We start from the raw sequence: 22,587 nt of genomic DNA, 5'->3' as shown, positions 1-22,587 counted from the left end.
ATGTTGAATTTCAAGCCAAATTTTTCACTCTCCTCTTCTTTCACCTTCATCAAGAGACTCTTTAGTTCCTCTTCACTTTCTGCCATTAGAGTGGTATCATCTGCATTTCTGAGGTTGTTGATATTTCTCCCAGCAGTCTTGATTCCAGCTTGAGATTCATCCAGGCTGGCATTTCACATTATATACTCTGCATATAAGTTAAATAAGCAGGATGACAGTATACAGCTTTGACATACTCCTTTCCCAATTTGGAACCAGTTGTTGTTCCATGTCTGGTTCTAACTACTGCTTCTTGCCCTGCATACAGTTTTCTTAGGAGATAGGTAAAGTGGTCTGGTATTCCATCTTTTTAAGAATTCTCCACTGTTTGTTGTAATCCATGCAGTCAAAGGCTTTAGCATAGTCAATGAAGCAGAAGTAGATATTTTTCTGGAGTTCCCCTGTTTTTTCTATGATGCAGTGAATGTTGGCAATTTGATCTCCGTTTCCTCTGCCTTTTCTAAGTCTAACTAGAACATCTGGAAGTTCTTAGTTCACGTACTGTTGAAGCCTATCTTGAAGGATTTTGAGCATTACCTTCCTAGCATGTGAAATGAGTGCAGTCGTGTGGTATTTTGAACATTCTGTGGTATTGCACTTCTTTGGGATTGGAATGAAAACTGACCTTTTCCAGTCCTGTGGCCACTGATGAGTTTTCCCAATTTGCTGGCATATTGAGTGCAGCATTTTAACAGCACCATCTTTTAGGGTTTGAAATAGCTCAACTGGAATTCCATCACCTCCACTAGCTTTGTTTGTAGTGATGCTTCCTAAGGCCCACCTGACTTCACACTCAAGGATGTCTGGCTCTAGGTGGGTGACCACAACATCGTGGTTATCTGGGTCATTAAGATCATTCTTATATAGTTCTACTGTGTATTCTTGCCACCTCTTCTTAATATCTTCGCTTCTATTAGGTCCTTCCTGTTTCTGTCCTTTATTGTGCCCATCCTTGCATAAAATGTTACCTTGATATCTCCACTTTTCTTGAAGGGATGTCTAGTCTTATTCTATTGTTTTCCTCTATTTCTTTGCATTGTTCATTTAAGAAGGCCTTCTTATCTCTCCTTGCTAGTCTCTGGAACTCTGAATTCAGTTGGCAATATCGTTTCCTTTTTCCCTTGCCTTTTGCTTCTGTCTTTTTCTCAGCTATTTGTAAAGCCTCCTCAGACAAACATTTTGCCTTCTTGCATTTCTTTTTCTTGGTTATTGCCTCCATTGTATGGTTTTGATCACTGTCTCCATACAATGTTATGAACCTCTGTATTGTGTGACACAAACTACCATTTAAGACAGTTCTTGTATAAAGATTACTTTGTATTTCTCAAATTAAGGTAGTTTATATTCTTATAAAAGTAATTACTGTGAAATAAAAACTTGGATAGGATTTAAACATTAATTCCTTGTTTGCCCCCATAAATCACACTTTCATCACATTCTTTCTGACTTGAGAATTTACAGTCAGGGTAGAACTCAATTTTGAAGGGTGTAAAGCTTACATAGTTTTGATATTTCTCATTAAGTAAAAGAATACAAAATCTAAAAACACAAAATTAGGTACAGAATTAGTTATACCAAGAGAGCACAGCTAAGTACAGATTTTATAAGAGCTGTTGAGAACAAATATCACAGAATCAATTGCCTGACACATTGATACAGAAATTGCCCCCTTCATTCTTGGCTGTAAATTCTTCACCATCTCTTCTGTGATGACAGTTTTGCAGTATTTTCTATAGGGAGAATTGAAAGACAATTCACTGTTCTCTTTATAATGGTTGGTTATAACATGTCATTATTACTGATAGTTTAGAAAAGTTTTTTAAGCTTCACAGTTGAGTGCCATATCATGTAGATTTTTAGAACTGTTGACAAATCTGGGGAGCCTTTATCAGTTTTCTTTCTATGAGCTGTCAGATGTGCTTGCTCTTTGCAGCACATCTTTCTGCTCTGCACCATGAATGTAGGGGTTTCGCATCCTGTTTTAAGGAAGCTGGACATGAGTGAGATGGGGGAACTATTTAGACCATGGATGGGGTATTGATGATTGTGAATACAGCACTACCATTTACTGGGTATTCTCAACTCTTGGTCATTAAATGTTCAGGTAGAGATTAGGCTACTCAAGTGCTCCCAAGTCAGGTTTTAAAAATTTAAATAAAAATTTAATCTTAGAATAGCTTGATTTACAGTTTCAAGCCCCTTTCCACATGTGTTGTCTCATTTAGTTCTCTTAATTTTGTGGGAGGGGCATTTTGAGATTTAAAGGGATATGAGGATCTTACCTAAAGTGACAGAACACGACTGTTACGGGCTCCACACTAAAGACAAAACACCTGTGCAAACAGCTTTTATGCATTACTAGGGGGCAGTAGCAATAGTTATAAGATCATTATGTAATTATATTAAAAATTCCTTTTCTTTTTATCAGTCCATTATATTTGGGTCAAATTCTCTTTATGAGTTGAGCGAGTTTTCTTGGTGATTCATTTCTCTGTCAGGACTTTAAAGTGTTTACTAAAGTCATCACAGGACAGTTAACCCCAGTTTTCCTAGAAAGACTGTCTTTGGACACAGCATGGCACTGAGGGGCTATGTTGACCTCTTAAAAATTGGTTCCAGTAAGTGACCACTAAAGATAAGGAGGTATCTTTGCAACTGACTATGAAGTTGATCATCTATAACTTTCTCTTGATAGATCTACCATAACTAGTTAGTGAAGGCAAATCAGTTAAAAAAGAGGGAAGTAGATTATTAGAGTGAATCATCACATATAGAGAATGGCGAATGTCTGTTCTGTTACCTAAACTGGTGTTAAATGCTGATGTAATAAACAGTGAGAGTGAAGAAAAGTTGCTGCTAAGTCACTTCAGTCATGTCCGACTCTGTGCGACCCCGAGAACTGCAGCCCACCAGGCTCCTCTGTCCATGGTATTTTCCAGGCAAATATACTGGCTGCTGCTGCTAAGTCACTTCAGTCGTGTCCAACTCTGTGCAACCCCATAGACGGCAGCCCACCAGGCTCCCCCATCCCTGGGATTCTCCAGGCAAGAGCACTGGAGTAGGTTGCCATTTCCTTCTCCAATGCATGAAAGTGAAAAGTGAAAGTGAAGTCGCTCAGTCGTGTCCGACTCTTAGTAACCCCATGGACTGCAGCCTACCAGGCTCCTCCGTCCCTGGGATTTTCCAGGCAAGAGTTAGCAGAACCATTTGTTCCAGCTTTAAAAAAGTGTCATAAAAAATCACTGTATTAAGATATCTTTGTCGTCAGCAATACAACACATTGGAATGAGCAAAGGCTTTGGGTTAATATAGAACTTGATTATCTCAGATGCTCACTTATTGCAGCTCACCATTGCAACTCAATGCAGTCATTGCAACAATGCAAGAGTGACAGATTTTATTTTCTTGGGCTCCAAAATCACTGCAGATGGTGACTGAAGCCATGAAATTAAAATATCCTTGCTCCTTGGAAGAAAAACTATGACCAACCTAGACAGCATATTAAAAAGCAGAGACATTACTTTGCTGACAAAGGTTTGTCTAGTCAAAGCTATGGTTTTTCCAGTAGTCACATATGGATGTGAGAGTTGGACCATAAAGAAAGCTGAGCACTGAAGAATTGATGCTTTTGAACTGTGGTGCTGGAGAAGACTCTTGAGAGTCCCTTGGACTGCAGGGATATTCAACCAGTCCATCCTAAAGGAAATCAGTTCTGAATATTTATTGGAAAGACTGATGCTGACACCCCAATACTTGTGGCCACCTGATGTGAAGAACTGACTCACTGGAAAAGACCCTGATGCTGGGAAAGATTGAAGGCAGGAGCAGTGGGGGATGACAGAGGGTAAGATGGTTGGATGGCATCACTGACTCAATGGACATGAGTTTGAGCAAGTTCTGGGAGTTGGTGATGGACAGGGAAGCCTGGCATGCGTCCATGGGGTCACAAAGAGTCAGTCAGCAACTGAACTGAACTGATTGCAGCTCACTTATGATATTTGGTGAAGTATTACAACTGTTAGAAACCTTTGTGTCTCATCAGTGAAGTAGCCAATAGTTGCAAATGTTTAGAATTGAGGGTTGTTATTGTGGAGAATGTGTACAAATTGCCTGGTACATCACATTCATGTGACAAAATTTGCTGTTATAATTCACATAAAGTTGGAAGACTTCTTTCTTTCTTGTCTGAAAGCAATCTATTGTTTTTTCTGATAAAATAAGAGGTCTATCGAGCAAGAAGGTAAGGATATAACAAAAGCTGTGTGGAGCAGGTTTTTGCCTAAAACATAGTGTGATGGTTAATTTCATATATCAACTCAGCTTGGCCACAGTAACCGGATACTTTGTCAAACACCAGGCAGGCTGTCGCTATGAGAGTATTTTTTTTAGATGAGCTTTTCATTTAGATCACGTGGACCACATCCTTGTCTAACTCAGTGAAACTATGAGCCATGCCATGTAGGGCCACCCAAGACGGACGGATCATGGTAGAGAGTTCTGATGAAATGTTGTCCACTGGAGAAGGGAATGGCAAGCCACTTCTTTATTCTTGCCTTGAGAACCCCGTGAACAGTATAAAAAGGCAAAAAGATAGGACACTGAAAGATGAACTCCCCAGGTCAGTAGGTGCCCAGTATGCTACTGGAGATCAGTGGAGAAATAACTCCAGAAAGAATGAAGAGATGGAGCCAAGGCAAAAACAACACCCAGTTGTGGATGTGACTGGTGATGGAAGTAAATTCCGATGCTATAAAGAACAATGTTGCATAGGAACCTGAAATGTTAGGTCCAAGAATCAAGGCAAATTGAAATAGGAGATGGCAAGATTGAATATCGACGTTTTAGGAATCAGTGAACTAAAATGGACTGGAATGGGTGAATTTAACTCAGATGACCATTGTAGCTACTACTATGGGCAAGAATCCCTTAGAAGAAATGAAGTAGCCCTCATAGTTAGCAAAACAGTCCAAAATACAGTACTTGGATGCAGTCTCAAAAATGACAGAATGGTCTCTGTTTGTTTCCAAGGCAAACCATTCAATATCACAGTAATCCAAATCTATGCCCCAGCCAGTAATGCTGAAGAAGCTGAAGTTGAACAGTTCTATGAAGACCTACAAGACCTCCTAGAACTAACACCCAAAAAAGATGTCCTTTTCATTATAGGGGACTGGAATGCAAAAGTAGGCAGTCAAGAAACACCTGGAGTAACAGGCAAATTTGGCCTTGGAATAAAAAATGAAGCAGGGCAAAGGCTGATAGAGCTTTGTCAAGAGAACGCTCTGGTCATAGCAAACACCCTCTTTTAGAAATAGAAGACTCTACACATGGACATCACCAGATGGTCAATACCGAAATCAGATGGATTACATTCTTTGTAGCTAAAGATGGAGAAGCTCTATACAGTCAGCAAAAACAAGACCGGGAGCTGACTGTGGCTCAGACCATGAACTCTTATTGCCAAATTCAGACTTAAATTGAAGAAAGTAGGGGAAACCACTAGATCATTCAGGTATGACCTAAATCAAATCCCTTGTGATTATAAAGTAGAGGTGACAAATAGATTCAAGGGATTAGATCTGATAGAGTACCTGAAGAACTATGGACAGAGGTTTGTGACATTGTACAGGAGGCAGAGATCAAGACCACCCCCAAGAAAAAGAAATACAAAAAGGCAAAATGGTTGTCTGAGGAGGCCTTACAAATGGCTAAGAAAAGAGGAGAAGCAAACAGCAAAGGAGGAAAGGAAAGATCTACTTATTTGAATTCAGAGTTCCAAAGAATACCAAGGATAGATAGAAAGCCTTCCTCAGGGATCAGTGCAAAGAAATAGAGGAAAACAATAGAATGAGAAAGACGAGAGATCTCTTCAAGAAAATTAGAGATACCAGGGAAATATTTCATGCAAAGATGGGCACAGTAAAGGACAGAAATGGTATGGACCTAACAGAAACAGAAGATATTAAGAAGTGGCAAGAATACACAGAAGGACTATACAAAAAAGATCTTCATGACCCAGATAATCATCATGGTGTGATCACTCACCTAGAGCCAGACATCCTTGAATGTGAAGTCAAGTGGGCCTTAGGAAGCATCACTATGAACAAAGCTAGTGGAAGTGATGCAATTCCAGTTGAGCTATTTCAAATCCTAAAAGATGATGCTGTGAAAGTGCTGCACTCAATTTGCCAGCAAACTGGGAAACCTCAGCAGTGGCCACAGACCTGGAAAAGGTCAATTTTCATTCCAATCCCAAAGAAAGGCAGTGCCAAAGAATGTTCAAATTGCCACATAATTGCACTCCTCTCACACACTAGCAAAGTAATGCTCAAAATTGTCCAAGCCAGGCTTTAACAGTACATGAATCGTGAACTTCAGATGTTCAAGCTGGTTTTAGAAAAGGCAGAGGAACCAGAGATCAAATTGCCAACATCCGCTGGATCATCAAAAAAGCAAGAGAGTTCCAGAAAAACATCTATTTCTGCTTTATTGACTATCCCAAAGCCTTTGACTGTGTGGCTCACAATAAACTGTGGAAAATTCTGAAAGAGATGGGCATACCAGACCACCTGACCTGCCTCTTGAGAAACCTATATACAGGTCAGGAAGCAACAGTTAGAACTGGACATGGAACAACAGACTGGTTCCAAATAGGAAAAGGAGTATGTCAAGGCTGTGTATTGTCACCCTGCTTACTTATATGCAGAGTACATCATGTGAAATGCCAGGCTGGATGAACACAAGCTGGAATCAAGATTGCCAGGAATAATATCAATAACCTCAGATATGCAGATGACACCACCCTTATGGAAGAAAGCAAAGAACTATAGAGCCTCCTGATGAAAGTGAAGGAGCAGAGTGAAAAAGTTGACTTAAAACTCAACATTCAGAAAACTCTGATCATGGTATCTCGTCCTATCACTTCATGGCAAATAGATGGGGAAACAGTGGAAACAGTGAGAGACTTTATTTTTGGGGGCTCCAAAATCACTGCAGATGGTGACTGCAGCCATGAAATTAAAAGACGCTTGCTCCTTGGAAGAAAATCTATGACCTACCTAGACAGCATATTAAAAAGCACAAATATTACTTTGCCAACAAAGGTCCGTCTAGTCAAAGCTATGGTTTTTCCAGTAGTCATGTATGGATGTGAGAGTTGAATCATAAAGAAAGCTGAGTGCCAAAGAATTGATGCTTATGAACTGTGGTGTTGGAGAAGACTCTTGAGAGTCCCTTGGACTGCGAGGAGATTTAACTAGTCCATCCTAAAGGAAATCAGTCCTGAATATGCATTGGAAGAACTGATGGTGAAGCTCCTGTACTTTTATCTAATACTTGATGTAAAGAACTGACTCACTGGAAAAGACCCTGATGCTGGGAAAGATTGAAGGCATGAGGAGTAGGGGACGACAGAGGATAAGGTGGTTGGATGGCATCACCGACTCAATGGACATGAGTTTGAGCAAGTTACCTGAATTGCTGATGGACAGGGAAACCTGGCATGCTGCAGTCCATGGAGTCTCAAAGAATCAGACACAACTGAGCAACTGAACTGACTGACTTTCATTCAGAGCGGTAGACTTTGTAAAGCAGATTACCCTATAATATGGGTGGGCCTCATCAGCTCAGTCGAAAGCCTTCAGAGAAAAGGACTGAGGTCCCCAGAGGATGCAGAAATTCTGTGTTCAGAGTGATGCTGGTCAAGCTGCAATGTCAGCTCTTCCCTGGGTCTACAGTCTACCAACCTCCACTGTAGATTTGGGACTTAACTGGCTTCCAAAATTGCATTAAGCAATTCCTTAAAATAAATCTTTATTTCTCTCATTCTTTTTCATTTATTGTCTCCACCTCTACCCCTGGTCTCTGTCTCTTTTCTTGGTTCTGTTTGTCTCTAGAATCCTAACTAATATGCTCAGATGAAATATCGATTTGATTTGTAGTAACCTGATGGGCTACAAGTTCACTCGGAGCCTGCCTCTCTCTGGCTTATTTCTCTTCTCCTTTTAGCTTCCTTTTGATTTGCAGGTGGTAGATACCTATACAGCTTTGCTCAGTAAGTGTTCTCTATGTTACAGATGATCAAAAAAGTCAGCAAATAACAAGTGTTGGGTAATTTATAACCATTTACAGTGTGTATTTGTATACATCATTTAGTACATACACCAGCCCCATGGAATAATTAAAAGCATCCCTGTCTTACAGATAAAAGAATAACAATTAAAACAATACTGAGTGTTTATCAAGTTCTTCTGGGCTAAGCATGTCACAGAAGTAATCTCATGTACACCTCACAGCAAAAAAAAACTACCCCTAATTTACAGATGAGCACCCTGGCTAGAACTTGAACTCTCATCAACTGATTCAGAAGGAGCCTTTTTACTCCCATGGAAAGATGAGAACATTCCTTATCCCCAGACAGACAAGACACCCTCAGAGCGCATTTGTGGCATAGGTCTCTGTGCTACTGCCATATTTCTGGAACTTAGTTAAGTCTGGTATTCAATTAGGACAGAGATCAAATGACTCAAGGCAGCGAAACCAGCCCCTTGCGTCTCTAGAGCTAAAGATTCTCATTTACAGCTATTAATATTGAAAGGGATGAGACATATCTTTATATCAGTCATCAATTTTCCCTTGTCTTCATGGTGCAATGTCAGGATGATTCTGGGAACAAGTTCATGGCACCTTAGGAAGTACGAGGAAGCAGAGGATTACAGGACTTAGGTGCTGTTGGGGCACTTCGCTTCTTACCCTTCCCGTCTTTGGATAGATGAGGAAGCTGAGTGAAGTCGCTTGCTCAGGGTGCAAGTGAGCAGCTACGATTTGATGTGCACGCAAAATCACCTGGAATCTTGGTAAAGTGCAGGTTCTGACTCTGTTAGACTGGGATGGGCCTGATGCTTCTGATCCAGGGGCTGTGCCATGAGTCAGAAAGGAGAGGGAAGCATTATGACAGACAGGAGAAGTGGAAGGAAGGAATGGGGTCTTACCAGGTCCCATAAATAGGTGGTGGTGAGACAGGTTGGTCTCTACAGTGTTCATTATTACTCAGATGCTCTTTCACAGCCACTGCTCTATAGACGATGACATGATTTCACATGGTACCATAGGGGTTAAGAATTTTAGCAGGTTAGAACAGTGGACTAGTTCTTAATATGCTTAAAGTTAAGGGGAATAAATACAGTCCAAAAAACACATGCCAATACAGGATAGGGGAGATACAATTTAATAGCTGCCTGTGTGGAAAAAACCTAGAGGCTTTAGTTGCTTATAAGTCTGTTGACTTAATAACGTGGTGTGTGCTTTCATCAACAGGAGTATGGTCTGCGGGGAAAGGGAGGTGATGGGTTCCTGCCACATTGCACGCGTGGTAACACGTCTAGAGGATTGCTCAGCTTAGTGGACATCACATCGAGAGGGGTATGAGAATCCTGAGTGCATCTGAGGGAGCATGTCTGGTGAAGCATCTGTGGACGTTGAGGAATAGTTGAAGAATCGGGGTTTGTAACCTGGATATTAAAATAATGTAAGGCCTGACTCAAGTAATATTTCAGTGGCCATCATGTGTGTGATAATATCTGGCTTGTCCTGTGTGAACCACAATCAGTAAAAGTTGAAACTAGAAACAGATTCTTCATATTCTAAGGCACTTGTGACTGAGTAAGGGAACCCGGCTTGAAGTTGAATTCCAAGTAAATCACTTACCACTCTGCCTTAGGCTCCCTAGAAATATGGGAACAAAATCTTCCTCGCTGGTGGTAATGAATCAGTGATAATGACTCATTGTGAGATAATGACATAATGAGATAATATGTGAAAAACCATGGCCACGTATGGCCAAGAGTGCTGACTCAATCACTTTTAAAAAATGAACTACCTCAGGAAGTAGTGAGTTCTCTGTTGCTGGAGGTATGCAAACCAAGGACAATGAGCCTCTTGGGAATTTGGGATGAGACCATTGCACAGAGGTTTGCTGTGGACAGGAGATTGATGTACAATGAACATGATTTATAGGACCCTTCCAATTTTAAGAATCCATGCAGGTTGGCATCACTTTTCCTGGTTATTAAAAATGCAGGTGGAAAAATTGCTTTATTCAGTTGTAATATTGATATTAAATACTATTCACCTCACAACCCAAGATAGGGAGGCAGAAATGGACTTTATTTTGAGCATTTCATTTCCTACTCCCAAACTGAATCATTTTCTTTTGAGTTCTAAAATAGTACTATTTCATTTTATGAGGCTATCTAGGGCATACATACCATACAGAAGAGTTTCCTATGTAGTATGATTTGAGGAGAGCAAGTTCAGTTCAGTTCAGTCGCTCAGTTGTGTCTGACTCTTTGCAACCCCATGAATTGCAGCACGCCAGGCCTCTGTCCATCACCAACTCCCGGAGTTCACTCAGACTCACATCCATTGAGTCAGTGATGCCATCCAGCCATCTCATCCTCTGTCATCCCCTTCTCCTCCTGCCCCCAATCCCTCCCAGCATCAGTCTTTTCCAATGAGTCAACTCTTCACATGAGGTGGCCAAAGTACTGGAGTTTCAGCTTTAGCATCTTTCCTTCCAAAGAAATCCCAGGGCTGATCTCCTTCAGAATGGACTGGTTGGATCTCCTTGCAGTCCAAGGGACTCTCAAGAGTCTTCTCCAACACCACAGTTCAAAAGCATCAATTCTTCGGTGCTCAGCTTTCTTCACAGTCCAATTCTCACATCCATACATGACCACTGGAAAAACCATAGCCTTGACTAGACCTTTGTTGGCAGAGTAATGTCTCTGCTTTTGAATATGCTATCTAGGTTGGTCATAACTTTCCTTCCAAGGAGTAAGCGTCTTTTAATTTCATGGCTGCAGTCGTCACCATCTGCAGTGATTTTGGAGCCCAAGAAAATAAAGTCTCTCACTGTTTCCACTGTTTCCCCATCTATTTGCCATGAAATGATGGGACCAGATTCCATGATCTTCGTTTTCTGAATGTTGAGCTTTAAGCCAACTTTTTCACTCTCCACTTTCATCAAGAGGCTTTTTAGTTCCTCTTCACTTTCTGCCATAAGGGTGGTGTCATCTGCATATCTGAGGTTATTGATATTTCTCCCGGCAATCTTGATTCCAGCTTGTGCTTCTTCCAGCCCAGCGTTTCTCATGATGTACTCTGCATATAAGTTAAATAAGCAGGGTGACAATATACAGCCTTGACGTACTCCTTTTCCTATTTGGAACCAGTCTGTTGTTCCATGTCCAGTTCTAACTGTTGCTTCCTGACCTGTATATAGGTTTCTCAAGAGGCAGGTCAGGTGGTCTGGTATGCCCATCTCTTTCAGAATTTTCCACAGTTTATTGTGATCCACACAGTCAAAGGCTTTGGCATAGTCAATAAAGCAGAAATAGATGTTTTTCTGGAACTCTCTTGCTTTTTTGATGATCCAGCGGATGTTGGCAATTTGATCTCTGATTCCTCTGCCTTTTCTAAAACCAGCTTGAACATCTGGAACTTCACGGTTCACGTATTGCTGAAGCCTGGCTTGGAGAATTTTGAGCATTGCTTTACTAGTGTGTGAGATGAGTGCAATTGTGTGGTAGTTTGAGCATTCTTTGGCATTGCCTTTCTTTGGGATTGGAATGAAAACTGACCTTTTCCAGTCCTGTGGCCACTGCTGAGTTTTCCAAATGTGCTGGCAGATTGACTGCAGCACTTTCACAGCATCATCTTTCAGGATTTGAAATAGATCACCTGGAATTCCATCACCTCCACTAGCTTTGTTGGTAGTGATGCTTTCTAAGGCCCACTTGACTTCACAGTCCAGGATGTCTGGCTCTAGGTCAGTGATCACACCATCGTGATTATCTGGGTTGTGAAGATCTTTTTTGTACAGTTCTTCTGTGTATTCCTGCCACCTCTTCTTAATATCTTCTGTTTCTGTTAGGTCCATACCATTTCTGTCCTTTATTGAGCCCATCTTTGCATGAAATGTTCCCTTGGTATCTCTGATTTTCTTGAAGAGATCTCTAGTCTTTCCCATTCTGTTGTTTTCCTGTTTCTTTGCATTGATCGCGGAGGAAGGCTTTCTTATCTCTTCTGCAAAGGGAGATTCAGTTACACCAAATTATTTTTCCATTGGTCCTGCTATTATGCTGTGTGTTGTATATAGTAACTAAGTTGTGTCTGACTCTTTGTGGCCCCATAGACTGTAGCCCACCAGTATCCTCTGTCCAAGGGATTTCCCAGGCAAGAATACTGGAGTGGGTTGCCATTTCCTTCTCCAGGGGATCTTCCACACCCAGGGATCAATCCTGCATTGCAAGCGGATTCTTTACCACTGAGCCACCAGGGAAGCCCATATTGGTCCTGCTGTGTATCTTAAAATTATTCTGTCATTCCTTTGTGCAGAGCTATCAAAAGGTGAATATTATTTAAGGCTTAATGCCTTAAGCCATTATCAGTCATTAACATCTTGGTCAGACACAGTTTGTTCCTTAGTGTGTTACTGTGCACTTGTGAAAGTGAACTGTTCAGTCGTGCTGCAGAGAGCCGTGTCACCTGGCAGCCCCATCTGCTTGCTCACTCGAACCCCCACCGTATTAGCACCAGGCCAAGAAATGTGGGCCACTCCCAGCCACTGGCCGATCACAGTGAGGGTAGTAATGCAGGTCTGTCCTTGAGAGATGGCATGTCGTCTCCAACCAGGAGTCCCCAGTCAGCCCAGCTGACCTTATCCAGTCCCAGATTTTACCTGCCCAGTCCTCTCCCTTCCCCTCTCATTCTCAAGTATAGACCTGCTCTGTGGTCTAAGGCCCTTCCTGCCTTCTGCTTCTCCCCTTTACCTTCACAGGCATTTCTCTCTACAGATCTCCTGCATATCCAGCCTTAGAGGACCTAAACTAGCGCAGGTGATAAACCAGAGCAGTCTGAGAAAGTGGGGTGTCAGATGGGGTTGTGAAATTGGCTTGAAGTCAGGGAGGGCTGAGAAATATCCTGAAACTCAAACATTCTGAGTGATGTTTAGGGCATGGGTGATCCCTGGCACAGGGTGGGGCCCAAGTGCTAACCTTCAGAAGTTTAGGTGACTTGGGAAAACCCCCAGTGAGGGAGACCCCCTTGTGGAAGCAATGATTCAGCATTTGAAAATTAGGGCATGAAACAGAGTTGTCTGTAGAGGCAGTGGAGTCAACTGGTTACTATCTAGTTGTTCCAGTGCCCTGCTGAGAAGGCCATGGGAACCCTTCTGTGAGAAACCAGGGCCTCTGACAAGCAGTTAAAGGCTAACCTGCGAGCCAGAGGCTGTCTTTGAAAGCTTACAGAGACCTGGCTGAGCAGCATCTTTAGCGAGAATTGCAGAGTTCAGAGATTTTGAATGCTCTGCTGAGCCAGGTCTGTCAGACCAAGGTCAGGGCTCTGGTTGAGGAAACCTGGACCCAGAAACATGGCAGGAAGATGTCTGGGTGGATGTCTCTGAAGACTTCCCTGAATCCACCAAGTCTCCCTAGTACGAGCCAGCACTTGCCCAGTGCTGGGAGATGCTATGGGTCTCATCTCCACAAGAAACAGGAGCTGCCCCCCTTATCCCTACTTGGCTGCCAGGTATAATGAGCTGTCTTCTTCTTCCTGCCTCGCTTCTTGCTTGAAGTCTTCCTGACTTGGTCCAGGTCACACTCACATGCTCTTTTGCTTCAATGCCATTAGAACTTGCATGTCTGCTCTCACCGGGCTCTGGCATTTTGTCTTGTGTTCTGCTCTGGGCGCGTAACTTACCTCACTTGAGGAGAAATGTAAGGCAGTGGAGGTGGTGGATAGAGCATGAGATGAGGGACCAGGATGACTGGGGTCCATTATTCACTAGCTATGTGAGCAAACGACTTCGTTCTTCTAAGCCCCATTTCCCTTATCTGTAAAATGGAAATGTACAATTTACCTCATATATTATGAATAGTTAGAGGTGAATATGCAGAGCACCTGATACATAGGAAAAAATATTTTGTCATGTATTATCTTTTTTTCCTCTTGGTGTCTGTCAGAGAATCTAGCAGGAAGGACACAAAATTTTCTTCATAAATATTTGACATAAAATTGAATTGTGTTTTTGTGATCATCTTTTAAGATAAAGGCTGTGATGAAACTGGTGCTTCTTGTACTTTCCTGGGTGTGTGCATCCATTGGAAAATCTGATTTGATGGATCTGAAGAGCAAATTTTCACATGTCCTCAGGGCATACTGATATTCATACTACTTGGGAAAATTGCTGTAATCTCAGAGGATGCTGTAAACCCTTAACTATTATGTCAGGGTATCTGTTTCATAGAAATAAAGGAATTATTACACTATCCTCTTAATAATTGATTCATATTGCTGTGCAACTGATTTGGGCCAAGTGACCAGCGTTAACAGGTGGGTGTATGTGGAGAAGTAACAGTGCCATTTAGCTACTGTTGGGTCAGAGCCATCAGCTGCATGAGTGGGTGCTCAGTTTCCAAGTGGGCTCCAGATATATTTTCTTAATTGAATAAAATCCAAGATTTCAATTCATTTCAAAGCTGCATAATGTGGTAATTAGAAGCCTAGTTACTTCTAATGCCCTGAAGAGAGACTCAGGATTGTCTCAGAAGTCCTGCGGCCTGAGCAGATAATTACAAGCACTTCTTGGTGATAATTGCGAACCTGAGAGCTCCACGGAGAGAATGCCCGTGAAACCCAGGGCTTCGAAAAGCTAGAGCCCTGCTCTAACTCAGGCATTGTTATCAATAAAGAGATTTTTGCCTTTTATGAAGCTGAAATTGTCAGAAAAGAGGTTCTTTCACATGTCATTTGTTTCATTCATCAGTCCACAATGAAGTGGTTTTAATGAGGCATGGGCTGGGCTGAGACAGAGATGAAAATAGAGCAAAGGCTAACAGGGAAGAGAAAAGAACATTCTTCCATTGTGGAAGGACAGTCTTGAAGGAGATTTCCTAATGGGAGGATTTGCAGTTTTAATAGCACACTTGAAATTTAAACTCAATCTATTTCCAGGCAGCAAAGGAAGTATCTTTAGAGATAATCAATATATCTTTTTTAAAAGTTAATTTATTTATTTTAATTGGAGGCTAATTACTTTACAATATTGTAGTGGGTTTTGCCATACATTGACATGAATCAGCCATGGGTGTACCTGTGTTCCCCATCCTGAACCCCCTCCCTCTTCCCTCTCCATCCCATCCCTCAGAGTCATCCAAGTACACTGGCCCTGAGCACCCTGTCTCATGGATTGAACCTGGACTGACAATCTATTTCACATATGGTAATATACATGTTTCAATGCTATTCTCTCAAATCATCCCACCCTCACCTTCTCCCACAGAGTCCAAGAGTCTGTTTTTTACATCTGTGTCTCTTTTGCTGTCTCGCATATAGGGTCATCATTACCATCTTTCTAAATTCCATATATATGCATTAATATACTGTATTGGTGTTTTTCTTTCTGACTTACTTCACTCTTTATAACAGGCTCCAGTTTCATCCACCTCATTAGAACTGATTCAAATGTATTTTTAACAGCTGAATAATATTCCATTGTGTATATGTACCACAGCTTTCTTATCCATTCATCTGCCGATGGACATCTAGGTTGCTTCCATCTTCTAGCTATTATAAACAGCATTTGGATAGATTCAAAACTAGTGGGAGAAGGTGAGGGTGGGATGATTTGAGAGAATAGCATTGAAACATGTATATTACCATATGTGAAATAGATCGTCAGTCCAGGTTCAATCCATGAGACAGGGTGCTCAGGGCCTTAGGAAGCATCACTATGAACAAAGCTAGTGGAGGTGATGGAGTTCCAGTTGAGCTATTTCAAATCCTGAAAGATGATGCTGTGAAAGTGCTGCAGTCAATCTGCCAGCACATTTGGAAAACTCAGCAGTGGCCACAGGACTGGAAAAGGTCAGTTTTCATTCCAATGCCAAAGAATGCTCAAACTACCGCACAATTGCACTCATCTCACACGCTAGTAAAGTAATGCTCAAAATTCTCCAAGCCAGGCTTCAACAACATGTGAACTGTGAACTTCCAGATGTTCAAGCTGGTTTTAGAAAAGGCAGAGGAATCAGAGATCAAATTGCCAACTGCTGGATCATCTGCTGGATCATCAAAAAAGCAAGAGAGTTCCAGAAAAACATCTATTTCTGCTTTATTAACTTTGCCAAAGCCTTTGACTGTGTGGCTCACAATAAACTGTGGAAAATTCTGAAAGAGATGGGAATACCAAACCACCTGACCTGCCTCTTGAGAAGCCTATATGCAGGTCAGGAAGCAACAGTTAGAACTGGACATGGAACAACAGACTGGTTCCAAATAGGAAAAGGAGTATGTCAAGGCTGTATATTGTCACCCTGCTTATTTAACTTATATGCAGAGTACATCATGAGAAATGCTGGGCTGGAAGAAGCACAATCTGGAATCAAGATTGCTGGGAGAAATATCAATAACCTCAGATATGCAGATGACACCACCCTTATGGCAGAAAGTGAAGAGGAACTCAAAAGCCTCTTGATGAAAGTGAAAGAGGAGAGTGAAAAAGCTGGCTTAAAGCTCAACATTCAGAAAACAAAGATCACGCATCTGGTCCCATCACTTCATGGCAAATAGATGGGGAAACAGTGGAAACAGTGGCTGACTTTATTTTTCTGGGCTCCAAAATCACTGCAGGTGGTGATTGCAGCCATGAAATTAAAAGATGCTTACTCCTTGGAAGGAAAGTTATGACCAACCTAGACAGCATATTAAAAAGCAGAGACATTACTTTGCCAACAAAGGTCCATCTAGTCAAGGCTATGGTTTTTCCAGTGGTCATGTATGGATGTGAGAGTTGGACTGTGAAGAAAGCTGAGCGCCGAAGAATTGATGCTTTTGAACTGTGGTGTTGGAGAAGACTCTTGAGAGTTCCTTGGACTGCATGGAGATCCAACCATTCTATCCTAAAGGAGATAAGTCCTGGGTGTTCATTGGAAGGACTGATGTTGAAGCTGAAACTCCAGTGCTTTGGCCACCTGATGCGAAGAGCTGACTCATTGGAAAAGACCCTGATGCTGGGAAAGATTGAGGGCAGGAGAAGGGGATAACAGAGGATGAGATGGTTGGATGGCATCATCGACTCCATGGACATGGGTTTGGGTGGACTCCAGGAGTTGGTGATGGACAGGGAGGCCTGGTGTGCTGCATTTCACAGGGTCGCAAAGAGTCAGACATGACTGAGCGACTGAACTGAACTGAACTGAGAAAACTAGTTGACAGTAACACCTGGAATATTTCCCAGGGTATAACCCAAGCAAAGTAAGTCCAGAAAAGCAAGTAGTGCTTTATCTGCTCACGTCTCAAAATTAAGTCCAGAAATCCAAGAGATTGGTTTTTGAACCTTCTTGGAATAGGAGCTGAAAGAGAAGCCCACAGAACAGGGATGTACATATGCGAGTTGCACATACTACGTCATAGCAGACACTATCTGACATCACTCTTTACCAAAAGTCTGCCTTCATTTTACAGTCTTAAAGTAATCGATATTGTCTCCAATTGACATTATATTATACTTCCCGAGGAAACATAGGGCCTCTCGCAACCACTGAATAAATGTTGGAGTACAAACCCCCCCAGAACTGTTCACTGTCTTACTTTATAGAAAGTGATTTGAAATATTGATGATATTGATGTCACACTCTTCAGATAATTGTACATGTGAGATTTGTTATTAATGTGGTGTCTTGTTCATAGTGAGAAAAATCACACAAGTGTGAGTGGAGGTGGTCTGCAAGTTGAGCTGTTACATCAGGGGGCTCAGGCTGGGAGCAAGTTCTAGGATGTGTCACATTTCCAGAGTGGTATGTGTGGTTAAGACTCTCAGGTGCTGAGATCACCTAACCATCTACCCAGACTGCCATATATCATGGTGTGGTCATGAAATAAAAGAATTAGATTTTTCTGTGTGTGTGTTTTTTAAAGATTTGAAAATAAGGGTAACCCAGTGTTGCTGATAGAAGGAAAGAGAAAGTTGAGGTTGAAGACAGTTCTAGTTCTTAACTAGAAAACAGAAGTTTGGGGTAAATCAAGCAGTGAAATGTGAAATTCAGCAGTGACCCGGTTCTATGAATATAAGCAATTCACCATATATTTTCCACAAAAAGAAGAAAAAAGTACTTTGTGAAACAGTTTCAGCTGGTGTCTCAGCTAGTACAAAAATTGCTCATCAAGTGAGAGATAAAATTTTAGTGGAAATTGAAAAGACAATTTGTGGTATAATGATATGCACAAGAAGTCTGTGTCTGTAGAGAAAAGTGATTTGGGTGAAATCTAGAAGTTTCCATAATTAAGATCTTGGGGACTTGAGAAAAACTAAATAGTCATTTTTCAAATGGATTAGGTATCTGAAGAAATTTGACATCCTTGTATCTATCTAGTATATCATGCATGTATCCATCCAGTCATTCTTTTTTAAAGAAAAAAAAAAAGTGCTGTGTGTCAGGCATTGTGCTAGGAGGAGGGTTATAGACTTTAAGGGATGTATAATCCTAAAGGCAGAGGTCTAAGACATCACCATGGAAGAACACTTACAGTGGATTAAGGACTCATCTGGTACAGGATTAGAGAGACGTAACCCTTATGGTTCATCTTTTCTTACTCATTTTCCACTCACCCTACTTTTCTACATCAAGCAGTTTGACTGGGGGGCAAGTCCATTCAATCTTACCAGGCCCTTGACTTTTTTTTTATTCCCAAGTGGTTTTGAAAGAATCCTTGATCAATTGGCCCTACAAAGTATACCCCATAGAGAGTCTTGCCAACGCAATATACAATACCTATACAGGAATGAAAGCAGGTTTCCCCTTGGTTTTCCATGACTTCCCATGGTTTATGGTGACTTGAGAACAAGTATTAAGGGCACTTCCTTGTTGCTGAGTGTGCTTCCACAGGGAGAGAACCACCCCAGGTGCTGATGACCACGGTGATTTCTGGAGGAGGACCCAGCCTAGGAGCTGGCTCTGGCTTTCTCTCGTTCAGAGTCTCAGTGGTTTCACATTATCCTGCTCTTCTGTTTCCTTTTCTGCATGAACACAATAATAGCAAACCCATTATGTCTTGTTTATTAAAGGGCCTTTCCTGTATTAACCCATTTTTTGGTAACAACTCCCCTAGGAGGAAGATGCTATTATTATCCATCTCCACAAATGAGGGAAATGGGTCCAGGGAGATTGAGTAATTGTTCTAAATTGCCTGGATCCCAGATTCAAACCCACAAGGTCTGGCTCTGAAGACGCTAACCATCCTACCTCTGACACCATATCCCTCATCTGTCATGTCCTTGCTTGCTGTTGTCTGTGATAGGAGACTCCGAGGTCTTCCTCCTAGTGGATTTCTATTGACTGTCCTTCTCTATCTTGTTCAATTAATTCAAACACAGAAAGGGCAAAAATCAGTAAGCATTTTAGAGAACATCTAGTGGGAACTGGGAAAATTCTAAAGCCATTTCCAAGTGTGATCTGGTTGTGGTACTGGATTTATGTTGGGTGGACACAATAAAAGTAATTAAGTTAATAAAAGGTCCTCAAAAGCAGACACTAAGTGCTCTTTCAGAAATATGACTCCCTCACTCTGCAACCTGTAGGGAATGAGTTGAATTGCGTCTTGTGAGCAGAAGCAAAGAATGCTTTGACTTTTAGGGACTCAGTCTCCCCATTCCTCACAGACAGATAGTGGGAGGATGTGATGGAGGGCCTGTGGAAATCCTGGACTTGTGCCAGACCCCTTCTCCCCTGACCAAACATCCCCAAATGCCTTTCACTCTCTTCCTTTAAAGCAGTAATAAAATATATCAGAAATAAAAATCAAAGTTCTTATCTTAGTTCACAAAATGGGTGAGCCAACACTGTGTAACCTTGGCCTTTTCTTTTCTCTGTGAAACATTTTTTGAAACTATTTTAAGTTGCTGAAGAAACATTCCACTCGATGGAAAGGTTAAAACAGTCGTGACTGGACTGAGGGGACAAAATCCAGTAAATTGAGCTCAGGTTCCAGGGCCTTCGTTGTACCTATTTCTGCCAGGTTCCCGAACCAGGGCAGCATCCTCACCCTTCGAGTGGCTGGATGACAGTCAGGGCCACCCATGACAGGCATCCTCCCGGGCCTGGACATTGTCTCTCTGCCCATCTACCCAGGTGACCACTGTGAGGGAGTGTGGGGGCCAGGCTGCCCTGAGCATCAGGAGAGTAGAAGGCCTTGCCCCTGAATGTATTATTTCTGTCTGTCCCTCCTTTCCCCTTTCCTCTGGAACCTCAAAGGGCTCATTTGATTTCAGGGGGTAGGGGAGAATGCAGTCCCAAAGGAGATTCATCTGGATGGGCTTGTGAGCATTTCTGTCCCAGCTGTGCTGGGTCTGATCTAATCACATGCCCAAGGCCACTGAGAGTATACGATGCACAGCTCAGATCTGTAGAACCAGGTCACAGCTGAATCTCACATTCCCAAGCTTGCTTTCCCCCCAGACTTCTGTCTTCTAGTGAAGAACGTTAACTTCCTTTGATCTCAGGGTTCTTTCTATCAGTCAGAAAAATCCATGTTTCCTTTTTCTTATTTGCTTTCTTTTCTCTTATTTTCCTAATTACAACAATTTCTTTTGAAGTAATTCGGCTTTGGGCTGATCTTAAAAAAAAAAAGATCTATTTGCATGTCTGTATCTTCCATTAGACTGTGCTTTCCCTAGCTAACATAGCGACACATTGCGGAACCCAAGAAATATCCATTAAGTAAGCAAATCAACATTCAAGTCACTGTGCCCTGGAAGCCAGCTAGGTCATGCCCATTTCTCCAGTGACTGTAGCAATCTGGATTCTTGGTGCCATCTCCCTAAGTGTCCAAAGTCTCTACAGTACGGACTTAGGCAGGTTGCCTGTGCCTCAGTTGTCAAAATGGCTCTAATGACAGGACTACTTCACTGGACTGTTGGAGGATTAAATGAGATAATCTGTGGAATTTTACAGCATTGCCCAGCTTACAGTACCTGTTGTTTCTGACTGAGTGCCCCTGCTTCCTGTGGGAAGCAGGGGACGGGCACTCTGCTGCTCAGCACACTTGGAGAGCAGAAATGACTGGTTGCCATCTCTGAAACCCCAATGGCCCCTGCTCCACTGACTATTGGCATGTGACAAAATACTCCAAACTTCAAAGCATAAAATAACAACCACTTAATTATGGCTGCATTTTCTATGGGGGAGGAATTCAGAGTGCAGTGGGATGGCTTGTCTGTTCTACGAGCCTGGGGCCCCAGCTGAAGACTTGATCGGCTGGTGGACGGCATCACCAAAGGCTTTGCCACTCACATGTTTGGCACCCTAGCTGTGTGTGTTTGTTTCTGAGGGCTGCTGTAACAAGGTGCTACAAATGGGGCAGCTCAAAACAACAGAAATGTAATCTCTCACATCTCTGGAGTCTAGAAATCTGAAATCAAGGTGTTGACAGGGCCATGTTCCCTCCAAAGCCTCCAGGGGTGGAGCCTTCTTTGTATTTTCCAGCTTCTGGAAGCTGCCAGGCATTCGCTGGCCTGTGGCAGCATAACGCCAGTCTCAGCCTGTGTCTTCACATGGCCATCTTCCTTGTGTGTTTGTCTTTGCATGGTGTTCTCATCTCTGATGAGGACTTGCTAAGGGCCCTTCTACTCTGATATGTAAGTGGAAGAGTCACTCAGTCATGTCCAACTCTTTGCGACCCCTGTAGCCCACCAGGCTCTTCTGTCCATGGGATTTCTCAGGCAAGAATACTGCAGTGGGTTGCCATTCTCTTCTCCAGGGGATCTTCCTGACCCAGGGATTGAACCTGGGTCTCCTGCATCACAGGCAGATTCTTTACCATCTGAGCCACTCTAATATGACCTCATCCTAACTCATTACATCTGCAATGACTTTTTTTTTTTTTTCAAATAAGGTCACATTCTGAGGTATATTTGGGGTTAGATTTCAACATATCTTTTGGGGAGACGTAATTGAACCCCAGAGCAACTGGGATGACTCAAAGCCTGGGCTCACTGGCACTGTTGACTAAAACACCTACTATGTGGACCCTCCACTTGGCTCAGGTGTCTCATGGCATGGTGGCTAGATTCTGAAAGTGGACATTCCAAGAGAACCAGGTGGGGACCACATGGCCACTTACGACCCAGCCCTGAGGTCACATAGCCTCACTTCTGTTGTGCTCAATTGTCAAACCAGTCACAATCCACCCAGATTCTACCTCTTGCTGGGATGATGGCAAAGAATTTGGGGCGGGGGGTGTTTTGCCCCACCCGCTCCAGCACACACATAGCCTGGGAGTAGTTTTTATGAACTTGCTCATTTTGATTTCCATTTTAAATTACAGAGCACAGGGTCTCCTTTGAGGAGAAAGAAACACTATTCTCCCCTACATCCCCATAAAACATTGTCACTGTTGTTTTGAAGATGGGCCACTAGGCTGAACTAGTGGATCTATATATGTCTTAATTTAAAAATCACTGAAGAATTTTAAAGAAGAAAAAAACCAGACTGG

At 42.3% G+C, this 22,587-nt stretch overlaps 1 protein-coding gene across 13 annotated transcripts in view; it reads left to right on the top strand.

Annotated features, from left to right (window-relative positions):
- Window positions 1-22,587, top strand: part of CRH (corticotropin releasing hormone) — an 87,438-nt gene that overhangs the window by 21,884 nt on the left and 42,967 nt on the right. For 3 of the 13 annotated variants that reach the window (XM_055546131.1, XM_055546125.1, XM_055546127.1), the window contains one exon: window positions 9,355-9,565. The exons of 8 other annotated variants lie outside the window; for them this stretch is intronic. The gene's annotated coding sequence lies outside the window, so the exon portion shown is untranslated. The remainder of the gene's footprint in view (window positions 1-9,354; window positions 9,566-22,587) is intronic. 2 more of the 13 variants (XM_055546136.1, XM_055546130.1) reach the window with 1 other exon arrangement.

The sequence above is a fragment of the Bubalus kerabau genome, chromosome 14 (assembly GCF_029407905.1).
Source record: "Bubalus kerabau isolate K-KA32 ecotype Philippines breed swamp buffalo chromosome 14, PCC_UOA_SB_1v2, whole genome shotgun sequence".
Classification (NCBI taxonomy): Eukaryota; Metazoa; Chordata; class Mammalia; order Artiodactyla; family Bovidae; genus Bubalus; species Bubalus kerabau.
Note: the sequence above shows the minus strand (reverse complement) of the source record. Positions and strands in the feature narration are given on the sequence as shown.